The sequence below is a fragment of the Zonotrichia leucophrys genome, chromosome 1A (genome assembly GCF_028769735.1).
Source record: "Zonotrichia leucophrys gambelii isolate GWCS_2022_RI chromosome 1A, RI_Zleu_2.0, whole genome shotgun sequence".
Taxonomy (NCBI): Eukaryota; Metazoa; Chordata; class Aves; order Passeriformes; family Passerellidae; genus Zonotrichia; species Zonotrichia leucophrys.
In genome coordinates, this window is record NC_088170.1 from 41,858,641 (window position 1) to 41,876,051 (window position 17,411).

The 17,411-nt window shown below is 38.7% G+C and overlaps 1 protein-coding gene across 1 annotated transcript in view; it reads right to left on the reverse strand.

Annotated features, from left to right (window-relative positions):
* Positions 1-17,411, reverse strand: part of CRY1 (cryptochrome circadian regulator 1) — a 39,756-nt gene that overhangs the window by 17,149 nt on the left and 5,196 nt on the right. The window lies entirely within an intron of this gene.

A 17,411-nucleotide genomic window follows, 5' to 3' on the forward strand; every position in this document is an offset into this window, starting at 1 on the left:
AAACAAGTCTCTTGCTATTCTAAAGACAGAAAAACTCCGACACTACAGAAAAAAACCCAACAAACAAAGAGGTAGTTAGCACACTGCTACTAAACTTAACCCAAGCCCTTCTTACAACACTGAACTGTGACTAAAAACAGCATACCAGGAGTACATAGTCATGACTATCCCTATGCCCTTCATTTATAGAAGCAGCCCTCTATATAGAATATTCATCTTGGCTGTAACTTCACCAGAATTATTTAATAAGCAAATTAGCATATCAGGCAAAAAAAAAAAAAAAAAAAAAAAGGAGAATGGGGTGCTGCAGACCTACAAGTGTTCAAGTGAAACAGGCAGTCACATAAAAAATGTTGAGACAGATTCCATGCACAAAAATTTATTCATAGATATAATAACTCCAATGGTGAAAGTGGTTTGGGGAAGAAATAAAAACAAAAGGAAAGAGGAAAAAAAGAGAACTCTACCTTACACCCAGCTGGAAAGAAAAGTGCTGGAGGTCCCGAGATGAGTGCCCTTCCCCTGGACTCTCTTCAGTCTAACAAGTGGCTCCTCCTAATATTTTTCATGTGATCAGCAGGTTAAGGGGAAGTGATCCTCTCCCTTTACTCTGCCCTGGTGAGGCCACATCTGGAGTGTTGAGTTCAATTCTGGGCTCCCTAGCCCAAGAAAGACCCGAAACTACTGGGGAGGGTCTGGAGGAGGGCTACAAAGATGGTGAGGAGACTGCAGCATCCTTCTTACAAGGAAAGACTAAGAGAGTTGGTCTTGTGTAGTCTGGAGCAGATTACTGAGAGGGGATCTTATCAATTCATACAGATATCTTAAATGCAGTGTCAGGAGGATGGGGCCAGACTCTTTTCAGCAATGCTTGGCAATAAGACAAGGGGCAACAGGCACAAAATTAAACCAGAAACTGCATCTGAATATAAGGAGAAAGTTTTTTGTGGGTAACACAAGACTGAAACAGGCTGCCCAGAGAGAGGCTGCAGTCTTGTTTCCTGGATATATTCAAAGCCCATCTGGACATGATCCTGTGCAACCTGCTCCAGGTGAACCTGCTTTAGCAGGGACAGTTGGACTAGGTAATCTCCAGAGGTCCCCTCCTACCCCAACAATTCTGTAATTCTGTACTAACAACATACATTTCACCAGGAGCTGCTCAAGCCCTCTCAGTCACTCCTTACAGTGCTGTTGGCACTCAGCAGAGCACATACTGATCAGGGCAACTGCTGAGTCAGCGCCTGCTGGTCATTAATTTCTGTGCTCACACATTATTGCATCCCCTGCCATAAGCCACAAGCTACACCCAAAGGGGGAAAAAGAAAGAGGCAATTCCCACACTGCAGTCCATTACTCCTGAGCAACCCTGCTGTAATGACACTGTGCAGGTGCAAGGCCACAACGATAACACCTCCGGAGCAACTGCCTGAGAGCAAGGCAGGAGCAGCAGTGCCAGGACAGCTGGAGACTGCACCTGCTGACAAGGGGCACAGCTACCATGGAAGGGCAGGAGCAGCTCTGCAAGTGCCCAGCATGTTATGAGGACAAAGGCACTGAGCAACCAGGTTTACTAAAATCAGGAGTTCATTCGCCCCTAGATTTTGAAGACAAATCCTAAAAGCTAACTAGACACAATGAAAATGCTGCGCCTTCTAGGAGGGACATAGCATACATGATTGCTGTAAACCTGCTAATATCCATTTTCTAAGTATTTAGCAATATGTAAGTGATGCCTACCTAATACACATTGCTTCCAACTTTACATGGGGAAAAAACTTATCAAAAATAGTATCTAAAAGGCTGGGACAAACCTCCCCTGGCTGCTATTAAATACCTACAATGTGTGGCTCACTTGACCTGAAACAGTAAGAGCAGGCGTCTTAGCAGCCAGCACAAAAGAATACAATGACTTCTTGGCTGGCAAACCATGTTTAGATGTTTAACAACTGGAACAAACCAGAAATGCCTATTTTTTCTCACTTTGCCCAGTTTTGTTTTGAAAAAACTCTGTGGTAATTAGAAAAGAAGAATAAACTTCTCTATGCTAATTTAGTTAGAAACCATGCAGGAATTATTTTAAGAATCAGATGAGAGTTGCATATGCTTCTATCAGAGAGAACTTGAGCCCCATGTCCCTAGGACAAAGTCAATTTTATTTGGACTCTGAAAATTACAGCTTCATTTTCGCATGGTTTTTAAACCTGGAATGATAATTAGCCTTATCCATGTGAATCGCACTTTCAAGGAGCATATGCATTCACATATACTTCACAAATCACTAGGAAGACAAACTGCAATACTGCTCTGGATACCTTTAGAATAATCCAGATGGTCAGGGCTTTTTGCTGCCTTTTTCTTTTTTTTGTGGTTTCGTTGTTTGGAATTTTCTTGTTACACTGGCTTGTTTCTTTGTTGTCTAAATTCATCTCACAGAGTAGAGGGAAAGGTTACGGAAAGAAACTGGTGATATAAAATATTCATAACTATTCCTGTATTTCAGGAAACTTGATTTTTTTTCCTATTGGCGTTTCAGTTCTCTCTATTTTCTCAGTCTCTTTTCCTACCTGACTGATCACAATATATAACTTCTAGTCTGGGCTTGGAACAAAATCCTATTCAAGAAGCTAACATGCACTGACCCAGTCTCCAATTCACATCCAAGATCCCTAAACTTGCACTTAATACTGTTTAATCTCTATTTGTTGGTTCCCCAAATCCTCTCTATTATCTCTCTTATCTCTCACCACACTCCAGCATTTCAATCTCTGTAAAACTTTTTCAGGTACAAATAACAGTGTAGACTCAAAACTGTTATACATATTTAGGAAGAGAGCAGGAGGGTGGCCAGAGGACACACCCACTCCCCTTTACCTCAACAAAAACCAGAACAAATTAGAAACAGCCCAACCACAGCTTGTGTTGCAACACTCACGGAAAGCACATTGTTCAAAAATAACAGACCAAATCAAACTCTAGTGACCTTACAATATCTAGAGTAATAGCAATTATTAATAGCAATAGCAAAAGAACACTTGTGACTTCCAGAACACACACTCAGCTCACAGTTACTCAGAAGAAGCATGTCATTTAGTAAGCATATTTGATTCTTTCAGTCGAACCAAACATGTTTTAACAAAATGTGACGAAACTAATTAATCACTTATTTTGTTTTCATCCACTGTATTTATGCTATACTACATCTAAAGGTATTTTTTATTAAAGTGTTAATAGAAGTTGACTAACATAAAAGCCTTGACACAGATTTATAGAATCACAAAATAGTTTGGGTTGGAAGGGACTTTTGAAGGTCATCTAGTCCAATCTCCCCTGCAAAGAGTCTTATTCAATTAAATATGAACCTTCTTAAATAATCACTTTTAAAAACATACCAAGAAACATAAATAATCAAATCAACTACTTGTCATAAAGTTTTTACCTCCTCTTTTTCTCATTAGTACCCCTAAAATTTAAGAGAAGCAGCACAGCATCTTTAACTGAATGCAAAATTACCTGAACTTCCTCTCTGAAAAGATCCACCAAAATGCTCACAAACACATTCGTTTCACAGGAATGGTAAATTAGTCTATGAACTGAAAATGAATATGAAACCTCCATCACATAAAAAGTATTTCTTTTCAGTAAATGAGGTCTAGAGGCAAAGTTTCTTCATAACAACTATGAAGTAAGAGCTACTAGGCTTAAACTCTACTATACTTTATACCAGACTCTGGCAATGAGAAGATATTTAAATCTCCCCCTACAATACCAGGCCACGTTTCTGAGTCTGCAATCTAAACTAACTTTTTTCCCTTAACCTAATAGTAAATGGGAAAGCACTTCCTTTTGCACTTTGAATGAATTATATGAGCTAAAAACTTTATTAATACACACAAAAAGGATGCCCAGATAATTTTTATCAGATTAGAGCATCAGCCCAGTTTTCTGTATCTGATCTCAAACATCCCTTAGGCAAACCAGAAGGAAATGTTCACTAATAATTTCACAGTAGCAAATAATGTGAGGTACATGCAGCACTGACATAATAGAGGGAGGCAGAAAAGACTTACGTATTTTAACATGAGGAAGATGCTGATGCAAAGCTTCCCTGTCTGCAAGCAACATTCTTAGAGAGCATTACACACATTTTGCCAGAGACATCTAATTATGATATTCAGAACTTTCATGAAAGCTGATGAAGACTTCATTGTCTAAAACACATGCACATAAAATCTTAGCAGTTGACTTCAAGAAACACCACAAACCTTCTTTGCTGTCAATCAACAGGGTATGCTCGGGGTCTAAAATATAAATTAATTGCCAGAAACTGGCAATAATAGCTAAAATTATGAGCTGTATTATGCAATCATGCAACTGAAAGAAACTGATACCATCAAAGTAGCTATTCAAAAACTTCAATAAGTAATTGTTAACAAGTTAACCATTAACAAAATAAGCTAAAGCAAGCACTACATTACACAATGTTCCTAGCTCGGCACTATTAACATGATTAAAGACTATACACTGAAGAAGTCAGGAGCAGCTTGTTAGAAAGGTAACAATTTTAGTTAGGGAGGAGACCTGCAAGAAGGATACCTATAGACACACTATTTAAGGCTACCCTTAAGTCTTGTTTGGGGTTATTTTTAGGAGTAATGATACATCACATATAACCATCCTTGCCAGTACAAGATGAGGGCAGATGCTGGGAACTGAGGGGACTTAAAATGCAGTGACTACTCTTGCAGGTGCTATTCACATCTGAAAATGCTAGTGGGCTAAACCATTAAGAATAAGTTTTCTGAACTAATCCAGATTCTGAATTTGACCATTAGCAGGAGTGTTAGACTGCAGAGACACACAAAATATAGGAATTTAGCTAGCCTCTCTCATTCTGAGAGGAAGTTTAAGAATTTCAGTGTAAAGGAACACTGCTAAAACTTGTTCTGTTCCTAAATTTAATACTTTTCACCCATGACTGATCAACTTCCAGCAACCAATCCAAACTTGTGTTTAACCTCTCTTTTTAAGTACCTTTTATCTATTCACTAGTTCTCACACCAAGCCATTGATTTCCATCAATAGAAAAGCTCAGTCAAAGAAGAAACTCATGTTGTTATGGGTATTTGACTGCCACCCAGACTTTGTCTACCAAAATTATCTTAGGCAGCCTAATACCTGCTAGCTTTACTACCCTGTTCAATTGTTTTTTCCAACAATGCTATTGGATACTCTTCCTTCATCTTTCAGAGTTTAGTGGAGCTGTCTGGATTCAATAAAAAAGAATATTACACACTGTTTAATACCAACCACATTTTATTAGCAAGAGTATAACTGACAACATTAGACCCTAATCACACAAATCATGCGCCCTTTATTTCTCTTCAGAGAGAGAGAAAGAGCATTTTTCTTTCACACATACTTTGCCATATGCCTGATTAGGTTATAAGGAGATTTCAGCATAAGGCAAATATACGCCTCATACTAATTTGAACAGGAATCACAATGCAAATACCAAATCAAAAACCAAAACTGAGTATGAGGCACTGAGAAGTATCTCAAACTTGATGTCCCTTTATACAAATATTTAGTATTTTATCAGTATATTTTCCTGCTGGACTGTCACCAACCAACATGTCTTAGTGCAAGCAGTATATTCTTATGAAACTCTAAGAAGATTAAGCTCAGACAGGATTTAAGTGTTATGTACACTCCACAGCATCCTTTGGCAGCCAGCCAACAGTATTTTTCTGTTACCAAATCAAGGTCACAGAGGCATCCCTTATTGTACCACATTGTTTCAACGAATCCCACATCCAACTTCCACATCCTAAAGGGGCATACAATAATACATTTCATAAAGGTATTATCCTTTGAGCTTATACACAAGAGTAGGAAAAAGTTCACATTACTAAACTCTAGATACTTAAGTGAAGTAACTGTGGGAGTTAACTGATCTCCTGCAGGGTTGCTCTACAGTCAGTGAAGAAAAAACAGCTCCTTTAGAGAGAAAATCAGAACTACAGCATCTTTCATAACTTAGTACAGCTGATCCACTTGCAAAAACAAACCCAAACACTGCCCATGATGTGTGTCTCTTGGCTTTTTTTCCCCTAATGTTTATTACTGTTATAATCTTTAAGCCAAAGCAGAGTTGTGATGGACGACAAATGCAAGACACATCCAAGCCCAGGTACAGCTGTAAAAGGGGTTCCCAGGGGAAAAAAAAAGGCAGTTCTTTGAAAATAGATGAAAGAAAGTGCTTTGAGCCATAATCAAGAGAAAACCATGTTTAAAATTCAATCTCTCCAAGTTGAGTCCTTTTGGGTGCATCCTCTTTGACACTAAGGAAGAAAGACTATTTCAGATACGGAGTGAGAATAGAACATCAACCACAGCAAGCAGTACTGCTCAATTAGGAACAACAAACTCATTTGAATCAAACTTATCTCACATTGGGCAAAAAGCTAGCATTTACTTACATACCATCCCTCAATAATTTCTTTCCAACTGAACTAACTTTTCAAGGTTAGCATTCCCCAAAGAAAGGAAACAAATTTTTTCTCCTATTCAAAAGACATTCATAATCCCCCAAATATGAAGGAAGCAGGGTAATAGGCAGGATAACAACCCTGGACTTTTGGAGATCTACTTTTGGCTGCTTCAAGGACCTACTGGGAAGAATCCCACGGGTTAAGTCTCCAGAAGGTAGAGACATCCAAGGGCACTGGTTAGTACTCAAGCATCATTTCTCCCAAGCTAAGGACCAGTGCACCCCTATTAGTAAGAAATCAATTAAAAGCATCAGAAGACCTGTATGGATAATCAAGGAGCTTCTGACAAAGCTGAAACACAAGAAGAATGTTTATGGAATATGGAAAACAGGACAGAGCACTTGGGAGAAATAAAGGCATGCTGTCAGATTACACAGGGATATGACAAAGAATGCTACAGTCCATTTGGAATGGAATCTAGCAAGGGATGTCAAGTATGACAAGAAAAGTTTATTCTTTCCTACCTTTTGCTACTTGTAGCAAAAGGTAGACTAGGGAAACATGGGCACACTGCTGAATCAAGTGGATGCCCTGGTGACAAAGCATGTAGAGAAGCCAGAGTTACTGAATGCTTTCTTTGCTCAGTCTTTATTGCTACAGCCAGACTCCAGGAATCCCTGAGCATGGAGGCAACAGAGAAAGCCCAGGAAAATGAAGATTTTCCTTTAGTCAAGGAGGATCAGATTAGACATCCTTCAGTCAAGCCTGCCATTCAGAAATCCATAGATCCCAATGAGATGCACCCATGAGTGTTGAGGGAGCTGGCAGATATCACCATCCACTCTCCATCATCTTTGAAAGGTCATGGCCACGGAAAGGTCACTTCTCAATTCAGAAGTGCATGAAAGTACCAGTACAGGTTAAATGTTGTCTTGCTGGAAAGTAGCTCTACGGAGAAGGACCTGTGATTCCTGGCGGACAACAGGTTAAACCAGGAGCCAGAGGTGCCTTTCTGAGATGCATTAGGAAGAGCATTGCCAGCAGGTCAGGGGAGATGATCCGCACTGGTGAGGCCTTGTCTGGACTGCTATGTCCAGGGTTGTGGGGGGGGGGTATGCTGGGCTGCACAGTTCAAGAAAGACAAGGAGCTCTTGGAGAAAGTCCAGGAGAGGGCTACAAAGTGGATAAGGGGACTAGAGCATCTCTCTAATGAGCAAAGGCTGAGAGACACCAGCCTGTGTAGTCTGGAAAAGAAATGACTGACAGGGAATCTTATCAACGCATACAAATATCTTAAGGATGGTGTCAAGAGGACGGGCCAGACTCTTTTCAGCCATGCCCAGTGACAGAGTAAGGGACAATGGGCACAAACTACAACACAGGAAGCTCCATCTGAATATGAAGAAAAACACCTTTACTGTGGGAGGGAACGATCACTAGGACAAGCTCCAGAGGGGTTGCAGCCCCTTTCCCTGGAGATATTCAAAACCCACTTGGACACATCCTGTGCCATCTCCTCTGGGTGAATCTGCCTTAGCAGGGGAGGTGGACTTGAGGATTTCCAAAGTCCCTTCCTACCCCAACCATTTTGTGATTCCCTGAAATAGCACTATGAAGTTGGTTCCTATTTTGTGAGCCATACATCACAGCAAATGGTGTATTTAGCTTCTGTGAAGTCTGGATCTTAAATTCACATTCAAAGGGCACCCATTACTCACCCAAATTATTCTCATATAACTTGAAATGAACATCTCAAATTACTTAACGTTACAAAGGTCAGTCTGCTGGTGATAGAAGACTAACAGGCTTACAGCTTCCTAAATCTCTCAGTGTCTTTTATTCTTCAATGTACATATTCTGTGTTTATTTTTTTTTCAAATACCCTAATTCCAATCTGATAAATCAAAGTATTTATTATTTGACTTTAATTGTTTACGTCTGTTCTCTCCAGAGAGAATCTAGTTGGATCCATAAAGGAAAACCAAGAGCAAACAAATTGTACTGGAGACAACTGGGGAAATATTACCTAGAAGCAAATTACAAAATTAGAGTTACTTGAGAGTACAGACATGGTCATACATAAATTTAAACCAACTTATTCTCATGCATCCAAGTTCTCTTATTTAAATTAGCAGCTCTTAAGGCTTGATGTAATTAAACAAGAGCTGGCCTGCTTTATAAAATATTTCAGCCACATTACTTTCAGCAATCTAAGCTGTCCATGACAGCTAAGGCTCATTTAAAAAGAACAAGCACAATAAGAGCACTCCAACAAGACAGTCTTGTAATCTGATTCTAAAAGACGGATTTTATACTGCTCTTAATTTACATTAATACAACCTTCTTCCTCTCCTTAAATTAAAGTGACCTCTTTAAGGTTACAATTAGTGCTAGTAAAATTTTGCAGTTTTATGTTTCCTAGAAATAAAACACTGGCTTAAATAAATATATTTCTCAACTACACTGGATAAATTTCAAGTCTTTAACATAGAATTCCATCATCTCTGGCTTCCCATATCTCAAAAATCTATTAAACTAATAGCAGACAATTAAGGATAGAACTGAAATCCTTTAGCAAGCATAGAAATTGGTAGAAAGTTTCAAAAACTAAAAAAAAAAAAAATATCCTGAAGCTATTTCTGGAAATCTTAATTAAAACTGACTGGTGCTCACCTTATGGTGGTCAGACATTCAGCATTATCTTAACTTCTCATTGCTACTGTTATGAATCACAATGCCAACATTTTCTGAACCAGTCTTTCAAAGCTGAAATTTATAGCTGAATACAAAGTCATTTATAGCTGAATCAGTTATAGTCATTTATAGCTGAACACAAAGTTAACTTGAAGGCATATGCAGGGTTTTGAGTAATAATGATGTAGAAAAAAAACATTTACACCCCCCTCCAAACAACTGAAGCACAGCAGATTTGTTTATCAAGCTGCAGAAATCCTGAAAATCTCCACTTTGTCCTCAACTATGTGGCAGCTTTGTCCTTAACTCAGCATGTGGGCAGGCTAGTGGAGGTAACACCAACTCTTGCTGCAGAGGCTGAGGCAGGAGATGCAAAGAGCTCAGTCACATAAGACCTAGAAAACAAAACTGAAGTATAGCTCAAAACACAATAGATGAAATAATCCAATGACCTCTAGGTAAATGTGCTCTCCTCATCTGCCACAACTACAGCAGCTCTCTGCAATACTGAAGATCAGGATCAACAGCTGGTACATCACTTGAAGTAACTAAACTGATCTTAAAAAGTTACACAGGACAGTTAAATGGAAGATTCTCATAACTAAGGAATAATACTCAGTCATCTCTGGCCAAGCCATAGTAGCTTAGATAAAGATTTTATGAAGAATTAAACATTTATTGTAACAACTGTACTTTTATATTTTCCCCCTCTACCCATTCCTATTAGAAGACAGGAGTGGATTTCCAAAATTCACTTCCTAAACAACAGTGACAGCTTTTTTTATTACTTTGTTGAAAGAATAAAGGTAGACAATTGGAGAACATCCTTTTATACAGAATCGCTGTACTTTTTTCCAGTTTGCTTGTGTGAGGATTAGAATTAATAGCAAAAGAGAAGACTCAGACAACAACACTGCCAATTAAAAAAAAATAGAAAAGAAAGAAAGAGGCAGGCACCAAGCCCACCTTCCTGAATGAGGATAAACTTTGTTGGAGAAAAGTGGTTAATATAAGAGCAGTTGAATATCAAGAGAAACTAAGAGCATTCCAGAAGAGTGATACTCATAGAATTATAGAATATCCTGAGTTGGAAGGGGCCCAGAGGGACCAGCGAGTCCAACTCCCTGGCCCTGACAGGACAACCCCAAGAATCACACCATGTGCCTGAGAGTGGCGTCCAAAAACTTCTTGAACTCTGTCAGGCTTGGTGCTGTGACCACTTCCCTGGGGAGTCTGTTCCAGTGCTCAAGCAAGATTTTATTTTTTCCAAGAAAAAGGTGGTTCTCTAGTTCGTTTGCTTTGTCTTAACTCTAAAGTTATTTCTGTAGACAATATTTACAGGGGAATATTTGTAGGCTCTGAATTCTGGAAACATAATCACCAATGATAGGCATTATTGTTATGCAGAACCTTCAGACAAAAAAAAGCTGTTCCCCTGAACAGCTGAATAGAAACCTTATTTGCTTTAATCCTCCTATATTCAACATCAGGGGACAAGACCACAGAGGCAGGGGCGAGGGGAAGGAGGAGGGCAGGAGTCGTCCACAAAGCCTGCAGCTTCCACTGTTACATATCTCCTAACCTGATCATTTCCTTATAGCACTTTCAAGAAGAACATTTCAATATGAATCAACAAAAATAGTTTCGTAAAGTAGGTCGTTGCTGCAGCAACCGGGCGGCTGTTTGGACTACTCCCTGCCACAATGACCTACTTTTCCAGTCATATGTAACAGTTGTAGCAAGATCCCAAATATTCCTTCCCTACGGAGCTGCTCAGAGACGATTCCTGTACCACAGCTGAACTTTATTCCTAGCAGGGACAGAGAAAGGCTTCATTTGAGCAGGTACAAGCATTGTGTCAGTTCTGCTCTTCCTCCGTGTCGCGCTCAGAAGCGTCGGTGGCTAAAGGTTACATGAAACCCAGTATGTGCGCGGAGCTCACAAAGTGCCTCAGCAGCCTCAGAGCCGGAGGAGCTGACAAAGAATGGAAGGGGAAGGTGTGAAAAGGAACAGGCGCTCGTGAACAGCGTGTCCCCCGCCAGACTCAACAGCTGGCACTGAACTTCGGCACAAACAGGCTGTTCCTGTACCACCACCCAAGCACAAGCTAATGGACACCATCCTTTATTACAGGTCTAAATAACATTAAATCTGCATAAAAGAAAAACCCTGGTGAATGGCAGGTAAAGCTCACATGTTTTTAAACCCTATTTAACCCTGCATGCACTGGAGGGGGGAGACCAAAAGGTACCACAAAGGAAGAAATGCTGACAATTACATAATTCCCTGTTTACTGCTGCTGTTAAAATCAGCATTTTCCCTTATGACAAAGAAAAAAATATCACCTCTTAAACTAATGAGGGAAATAATTATCTCTGTAGAAATAAGACTACAAGACTTCAAACATCAATCATACTGACTTGTACTTTGGTATTTTTTGATCAATATATTCAATCAAGTTCAAAAGCTTTCATTCAAGGTAAAATTAAAGAGACAAGCACAAGAGACAAACATTTCTAAGCAAAAGAAAACTCATTCCAAGAAAAGAAAAATTCCAAACTAGGCATTACCATGTAGTACACCATAATTAAAACTCCAATCGACACAAAGCTTCTGACAGCTAATACAGCTCAAAAACAAAGAACATACAAAAGGGCTCTCAAAGCTTACTTTACCTTAGATATTCCTAAAATTTCTAAGTTCAGCAGGAAAAATACTGCAACTGGTGACAATATAGTACTGCAAGTGGAATTTTTTTTTAATTTCCTGCATTGTTTCATTGGGGAACAAGCCACTTACAATGACATAACTGTTCCTGAAAAATCCCATACTCGTCAAACAAGACAGTAAAAAAAACCACCCAAAAAGCCCAAAAAATTATTTTTACTTTACCACTGCACTTGACAAGCCACAGAGCAACAACTGCAAAGACAAACTGTCTTTATTCCAGAATAAAGACAGACTAATAAAAGGAAAACAAGTGCAGGATTATGAAAAGAAATAGGAGAGGCTGCTGCTGAAAGAGCAGCACACAATTACTAGTAACACTTTTCTGCTTCAAAGTGTGACCTCCAATGCCAAAAATGAAAGCTTCATCATGCTGTCTCCTATGGAAGCAGTAAAGAATTGGAGTAAGAATTTCTTCAAATGCTGCAAACGCAGCATTGAAGAATTTTGCTTTAACAAACACAATGTTTCAATGCTGGGACTGGAAAAGAGAGGTTGGTGGAATTATATTCAAAAGAATGCAAAAAGCCAAATTCTAAATTGTAAAAATAGAAACATTCACATTATCCCCCACAAACTCACGATTTTCTTAATGGTTTAGAAGAAAAACACACTACTGCTGAAATAAAGTACTCCTCAACAGTAAATTTATTGGCAACTAACTTACGGAAAGAAAATTTCAACCAGTAAAAGGAAAAGCACAATGACTATATGATGAAAATTAATTTTACACAGGTCTCCTCAGGTTACAAAAGCCTTGAAATAAAAGAGGAAAATAGAAAGCAATTAAAGCAGAACTGTCAATATCACAGCAACCTACAACTTTTTTCTTTGTTATAAACAGAAGAAATGTTTATGGCATACTAGGAAATGTTTCCAGGGCATACAAATGAAAAAGAATGCTAGAGAAAAAAATAAAAAATTGAAGTCTCTCATAGAGACCTTTAAGGAAACATTCACAGGATTTGGGAAATACTGTGCAAGGGCAGTTATCAGCAAACAGTTACACTCTCTAAAAAGAAACATGGATAAAACATAGTAAACTAGACCCAGCCTGTCATCTACTGAAAAGCAATGAAGGAAAGTCACAGGAATTATCCCTAGGCAACACAAATAAAACAAATAATTCAGATACCATCCTTGGCTTGATCACTCCCATTAAGACCTGCATGGTTTCGCATTTGAGTTCATTAGCAAGACTTACAAAGAACAAAACTGAACTGCAACCTCCTCCCCCAAAGACCCTTCTGAAACCTGGATAGCAAAAATTACTGTGTAGAATATTTTCTTTTAAATGCATGTCTCAGTTTTGCCGATGTAGTCATGCTTCTCCCATGAGAAAGCATTTGCTTTCAGACAGGAAAAAAGGAAAAAATATTAGGTAATCTCTGCTAAAAGCCACAATGTTTTCTTCAGCTTTAAGACTTCTGGAAAAAAAAAATGAGCTTGTTTAGTCTCTAGAATATTAAGTATGAAGAAGAAAGAATGAAAAGAAAATCACTTGATGTCACAGGATTTCCAGACAGAAAATTTCAACGCAGAGGAAACTCTATAGAGAACATAGCAAGACAAGATTTAGTCCATTCTTCAATGAATCAAATATATTAGAAATCAAAGCCATTTTCAATGCCAGCTGCTCTATAAAATGCCGTATCGCAACTCTCTGGATGCTTCCCCAGTACTTCAGAACTGCACAGATTGCGAAATTGAGATGTTTGCCATGATGTTCTGTATCTTTAGTGCACAGCAAAACTGCAACCATTCAAACGATGATCATGTTTTATGAACTACACAAGGCATGAAGTAATAAGCAGCCTACATAAACAAGTTGCCTATTTATTTATTTCTCTGTCTGATGCAAATCACCCTCTTATTTCTGTTTTTTCAGTCACTTTTTCTCTCTCTCTCAATAGCAGCACAGTTTACCCCTCACCAACAAGGTCAGTAGAACACTGGCAGTGAGAAACCAAAAAAAAAAGATCCGCAAGCACTGAACTCCACAAGTTCCTTACTATAAAAAATAAAGCATTTCCTAGGTCATGGATTTCATACACTGGATAGATAACAGATAGAAAATTCCAAGTTTTCCTTATAGTAATTGTTCCTAAGTAACCTGTACTGTAGATATTTAATCTCCATCACTGAAGAATTAATAACATATGTTCATACTTCACAACTTCTCCATTTGAGCTTAAAGAGAATTTTTTCAACTTTTCTGGTTTGAATTCTGAAGGGATACGGGTTTGTGTTCTGAAAAGTTACAAACCTTCAGCACAAGAATTTTACAACCTGTACTTTTCATGTCTGTGAAAGAGCCACAAACATACAGACGTTAAAGAAGAAATGCATGAGAATGAATAGGAAAGGAAATGCTTTTCTATAAATTAAGAAACATTGAGATAGAGTAAACTTCTAAAACAGGTCCAGAAAATTTCTCTAGTTTAGTTGTAGGAGGAAGCAATGCATAACACAAAAGCTCAGGTGTACATCACATGCCTATTAATACAGAAATTAGATAGGCAGGACATATCCTAACCAATGTTCCGTGGAAGAAATCCCCTCCATCTCTGATAAAACTGAACAGGTTTTATCTTACTGCAAAAAAATTGTTGCACTAGCACTTTTCAAAGAGATTTTAAGCAATAGTTTGACACCTGAATTTACTAGTTTACCTCCAAAACCCTGACTATTATGATATTCTTATTTCCTATCCAGGTTTAACAATGTTGAATTTTAGACCTTTCAAATACTAATGCAATTTAAAAATAAATAGTTTTAAAAAAAAATCAAAGTACAGAATTTACCAAAAAAAAAAAGTGCATACTTTAGGAAGTTCTGTTCACTGCAGCTCACCTACTGTGTAAACTAACGCTAACAAAACTCATGTGTTGGTTTTTATTATCTCCACTGGTAATTGGAATGCACTCCAATTTTTAACTGTTCCAAAAGTATAGACAGCCTCGCGGACTTTTGCCACAGCCATCTCCACTTACACACTTGAAACAGAACACTGAAATATTGACCTGCCCTTTCCAGTCTATCCTTCACCTCCACTGAAGTTTTGCTCCCTTGTAAAAAAATCATTTACACTCACAAAACTCCAAAGCAGTGAAAGCAAATGCTTTATGGTGACCTGAAAAACAAATGGAGGCTTCAGGGTTAGAAGAACACTGCAATTATAACTCACCTCTTGACCTAGATTGCAAAGAATGTGAAAGCCAAAAGTACACAGAAGCACAGAAACTAACCTTGCTCCATGTTAAATTAAGAGTTCTGAGAAATCTAAGTGAAATGTATTGCACCAAAATACTATGAAGTTCTTAGCCTGGTAATCAAATCCAGTCCTTTCCTAGGGGTAGCCAAAGGTATGGCTATTAAACCTGCTAAAATGTGATAAGCAAATTACTAAGCCCATGGAACACAAAGCCACATACTCTTACACTACTTTCACAACCTACTCATGCTCAAGTTGACTTTTGCCTTTTTAGGTCACTATGGGAAGGTCACAAAATTCCCAAAAGCAAAGGGTTTCTTTCAGTATGCAAATTCATAACATCACAGACTTTAGAGTGACTTCTACACTGAAAAAATGGCCGACTTTGCTGGCAGCTTGACCTTCCTCCTATCACAGGTTATATAACTAACCTGAAAACCTGCCAGGCACTGAGACACGGTATGGAAAAGAACCAGTTCTGAAAATAAAGGCTTCCATGCTGTAGATAAACTGCTAGAAACTGAGAAGTTCAGGCAGTGCACAATGATAAACAGGCTTTTCTGCAATATTTGCATAACATATTTAAAGAGTAGCTTCCATTTGTTGGGATAAAGACATTTTCCCAAACTGGAGGAAAACATTTTTTTTTGTATTAAAATGTCCAAAAGAGAATGATAATATAAAATAACTTGCTTTGAAGACCAGATGCAGAATTCATTGACACTGCCACATACTGATCAGTTTAGGAAAAAAAAAATCTGAATTCTTGATTGCCTAAAAAAAAAGCTGCTTTTACATTCATCACAGATGGTGTTTGTTGGGGGCTGTCACCCTCCCTGTTTGTGACTAGAGCAGGAAACACTATGAGGTGTGGACAGATTGCCTTGCCCTACTCAAATAAAGAATGTGGTCTATTGGTACTTTTGTAAAATAAAACAAAAATAGAATACTGGTCCCAAGAGAAGGTAGACTAAAAAACTCCTATGGACTTGTTTCAAAATCACATTTCTCCCTTTAATACTCAAAGTCCACATACTATTACATATCAAGAACACTTGACCCAGATCTTCTCTGGACATCCTGAAACCTGGAGATTAGTGATGTAAAACCAGGTGTCTAAAACCTCAAAATTGCTTAACCTGAGCAATTAAGCCTCCTTCAAGATCAGCCTTGGAGGCCAGATTGTATAGATGCTCACTATAATTTTTCTGGCCTATAGTAACTGTTATTTTAGAAAAACCAACTTTCTGAGCATAATTCAACTTGCAGTACCACATGCTCTCTCCACACCAACCAGTGCAGTCTTCTTGTCCAACTGAATAATAGCTACTTTACAGAATCTGGTGATACAAGATCATTCACCAAAATAAGGAAAAAGGCACAGTGTAATATCTCAGCTAGCAGGCTTATTTCTCACATTCTGACAGTTTGATAAAAAAGAAATTGCATCTTTCCCCAACACAGTAAAAAGGCCAATACTTATTTTCAGCAATATCACTTCAAAGAGTGTCAAAAAATGGCAAGCCACAGAAGAAACCAATAATCCCCTTCCAAAAAACACCTGGTGGTTACTGCAGACATGAGCAACGCAGGCCAAGAGTGTTATGACCATTGTAATCTGACTCAAATCTATATTGCCACTGAAAGAAATGGTACCTGCCCTTCCCACTCTTTGCCTCTTCACTACTACTATGGTGACCTTTTTGCTGGCACAATCTACCACAGAGCTAATCCCACCAAAACTGGTAATTAATCTCTTTTGGACAGATTGATGAGCTAAACTTGCTCACCACAGGGTTGTGTGCTATCATAAAAGGGCGGAACCAACCCTTTCATCAACAGTGCAGGATTAAACCCATGAGGACATACGTCAGTGTGCCTCAATGACGTACTTTGTAAATCATAGGGCTAGATCTTATAACACAAATTATAGAGGGAGTTGCTGAATTGCAGGCACTTTTGGGGTAAAAAATGTTTTTCTGTGGAAGAGAATAGGTGAGCAGCCTAGGGGTGTGGGGGGTTTCTCCGGTCTAACTGCTGGTACCGCAGAGTTCCCATCTGAAAATACAACTTCTGGAAAGAAGCTGCACAGATTAATCACCCTCAGTTTAGTGGGCTGGGCAAACAGAAGTGCTCCAAGAGGCACGCGCCACTCTAGAGCTGAAGGCACTCATTAGAGGGTGTGCTGGGTTGCACTGGGTTTGCAAGGCCACAAGTCAGGGTACTGGGGGGCTACAAGGTGGCTTCCTGTGAGAAGCTGCTGGAAACTTTCTGTCTCTCCA